General features: G+C 48.0%; 1 long non-coding RNA gene across 1 annotated transcript; it reads right to left on the bottom strand.

Annotated features, from left to right (window-relative positions):
• Nucleotides 1-734: 734 nt before the first annotated feature.
• LOC134757207 (uncharacterized) lies at nt 735-3,207 on the bottom strand. Its single transcript, XR_010130898.1, has 4 exons — nt 3,099-3,207; nt 2,814-2,871; nt 2,488-2,720; nt 735-792 (listed from the first exon to the last, which is right to left on the bottom strand). It is a non-coding gene; the product is annotated as an uncharacterized lncRNA (long non-coding RNA).
• Nucleotides 3,208-3,413: the final 206 nt, after the last annotated feature.

Genomic DNA, 3,413 nt, shown 5'->3' with positions numbered 1-3,413 from the left:
AACTTATGTCAGCAAAGTGGGAATATTGTACAGTGTGTGTTGAAGTTCCTATACAACATTGTTTATCTGCCGTTTGTTTGTTTGTAAGGAATGTATATACTAACAGTTCTTCTTGCTGTCAAAAGAATATGTGTGAATAAGTCATTTTAACTTATTCTTCTGTTTTTCTTTGATCTTCCTGCCATCATCCACAGCCTTACTTTAGAAATTTTTTCTTTAGAAAATTGAACAAGTGCTCCTAGTGGTGGCACATACCTCGAGGATGGGAGGCAGGGGTGGAAGGGTCACTTGAGGCCATTAGTTTGACGCCAGCCTGGCCAACAAAGTGAGACCCCATGTCTGCAAAACAATTTAAAAATTAGCCAAGTATCGTCATGTATACCTACAGTCCCAGCTACCTCAACTTACGGAGAAAGTTCAGGGCCTGGAGAGAAGGCTGGGAGGCAGGAGCTGGGTCTGAAGAGGCCATTGTAACGATGGAGCTGTGCCTGTGGAGGCTGTTGTGAGGCAGTAGGCTCATCTGCGGAGACTGCCGTGAGGTAGGGTATGGGCCTAAATAGGCCATTGTGAGTCATGAGCTTGGTCTGTAGAGGCTGACTGGAGAGAGTTCTGGGCCTGGCAAGGCTGCCGGGAGGTAGGAGCTGGGCCAAAAGATTTAAGCACATTTACATTGATTAGGCACTTCATTTCCATTATTACACTGGAATATATAATAAAATAATTATAGAACTCACCATAATGTAGAATCAGTGGGCGTGTTAAGCTTGTTTTCCTGAAACTGGATGGTCCCACCTGAGCGTGATGGGAGAAAGTGACAGATCAATAGGTATTAGATTCTCATAAGCACAGCGCAACCTAGATCCCTCACATGCACGGTTCACAACAGGGTGCGTTCTCCTATGAGAATCTAATGCTGCTGCTCATCTGAGAAGGTGGAGCTCAGGCGGGAATGTGAGCAAAGGGGAGTGGCTGTAAATACAGACGAAGCTTCCCTCACTCCCTCACTCGACACCACTCACCTGCTGTGTGGCTCCTTACGGCTCCATGGCTCAGGGGTTGGGGACCCCTGCTCAAGTGCATCCAAAGCGACCCTTCCCACACCAGTCTTCATAGTAGTCAAGGGCAGCAACCACTTAGCTCCCAAGGCATGTGCCTCAGCTGGCATTTCATCACAATCAACAGTAAGTGGTAGCTTGAGTCACTGTGAGGTCACTTCCTGGAAATCACCCTAACCCTGGGCCCTGACCCTAAAACCCTAACCCTGGGTCCTGACCCTAAAACCCTAACCCTGGGCCCTGACCCTAAAACCCTAACCCTGGGCCCTCACCCTAAAAACCTAACCCTGGGCCCAGGCCCTGACCCAAAAACCCTAACCCTGGGCCCTGGCCCTGACCCTAAAACCCTAACCCTGGGCCCTGGCCCTGATCCTAAAACCCTAACCGTGGGTCCTGACCCTAAAACAACCCTACCCTGGGCCTTGACCCTAAAACAACCCCAACCCTGGGCCCTGACCCTAAAACAACCCTAACACTGGGCCCTTACCCTAAAACAACCCTAACCCTGGGCCCTGACCCTAAAACAACACTAACCCTGGGCCCTGACCCTAAAACAACCCTAACCCTGGGCCCTGACCCTTAAACAACCCTAACCCTGGGCCCTGACCCTAAAACAACCCTAACCCTGGGCCCTGACCCTAAAACAACCGTAACTCTGGGCCCTGACATTAAAACAACCCTAACCCTGGGCCCTGGCCCAAATTGTAATGAGGTCTGTTGGGCAAAATTCCATATAAGCATAGTATAAATTAATAAAGCAAATCGTGATAAATTAGTACGATTGACTTTCTGGAGTTTCTGACAATAAAAGTAAGGAAAATGCAGAACACAAAGACAGAGAGTAAAAAGAGAAATTAGGAAAGCATTCTACATGTTTAATAGGAAGACACTGGCCGTGTTCGTGCAGCGGCAGTATGTCGTGACATGACATACCTTGGAGAGAAGTTAACAGATGAGGAAGTTGATAAAAATCATCAGAGAAGCAAATACTGGTAGCGACACTCAAGGAAACCACGAAATTTCCATAACTTATGTCAGCAAAGTGGGAATATTGTACAGTGTGTGTTGAAGTTCCTATACAACATTGTTTATCTGCCGTTTGTTTGTTTGTAAGGAATGTATATACTAACAGTTCTTCTTGCTGTCAAAAGAATATGTGTGAATAAGTCATTTTAACTTATTCTTCTGTTTTTCTATCTTCCTGCCATCATCCCACAGCCTTACTTTAGAAATTTTTTCTTTAGAAAATTGAACAAGTGCCCCTTGTGGTGGCACATACCTCGAGGATGGGAGGCAGGGGTGGAAGGGTCACTTGAGGCCATTAGTTTGACAGCAGCCTGGCCAACAAAGTGAGACCCCATGTCTGCAAAACAATTTAAAAATTAGCCAAGTATCGTCATGTATACCTACAGTCCCAGCTACCTCAACTTACGGAGAAAGTTCAGGGCCTGGATAGAAGGCTGGGAGGCAGGAGCTGGGTCTGAAGAGGCCATTGTAACGATGGAGCTGTGCCTGTGGAGGCTGTTGTGAGGCAGTAGGCTCATCTGCGGAGACTGCCGTGAGGTAGGGTATGGGCCTAAATAGGCCATTGTGAGTCATGAGCTTGGTCTGTAGAGGCTGACTGGAGAGAGTTCTGGGCCTGGCGAGGCTGCCGGGAGGTAGGAGCTGGGCCAAAAGATTTAAGCACATTTACATTGATTAGGCACTTCATTTCCATTATTACACTGGAATATATAATAAAATAATTATAGAACTCACCATAATGTAGAATCAGTGGGCGTGTTAAGCTTGTTTTCCTGAAACTGGATGGTCCCACCTGAGCGTGATGGGAGAAAGTGACAGATCAATAGGTATTAGATTCTCATAAGCACAGCGCAACCTAGATCCCTCACATGCACGGTTCACAACAGGGTGCGTTCTCCTATGAGAATCTAATGCTGCTGCTCCTCTGAGAAGGTGGAGCTCAGGCGGGAATGTGAGCAAAGGGGAGTGGCTGTAAATACAGACGAAGCTTCCCTCACTCCCTCACTCGACACCACTCACCTGCTGTGTGGCTCCTTACAGCTCTATGGCTCAGGGGTTGGGGACCCCTGCTCAAGTGCATCCAAAGGGACCCTTCCCACACCAGTCTTCATAGTAGTCAAGGGCAGCAACCACTTAGCTCCCAAGGCATGTGCCTCAGCTGGCATTTCATCACAATCAACAGTAAGTGGTAGCTTGAGTCACTGTGAGGTCACTTCCTGGAAATCACCCTAACCCTGGGCCCTGACCCTAAAACCCTAACCCTGGGTCCTGACCCTAAAACCCTAACCCTGGGCCCTGACCCTAAAACCCTAACCCTGGGCCCTGACCCTAAAA

Source organism: Gorilla gorilla, chromosome 15, assembly GCF_029281585.2.
Source record: "Gorilla gorilla gorilla isolate KB3781 chromosome 15, NHGRI_mGorGor1-v2.1_pri, whole genome shotgun sequence".
NCBI classification, from domain to species: Eukaryota; Metazoa; Chordata; class Mammalia; order Primates; family Hominidae; genus Gorilla; species Gorilla gorilla.
Note: the sequence above shows the minus strand (reverse complement) of the source record. Positions and strands in the feature narration are given on the sequence as shown.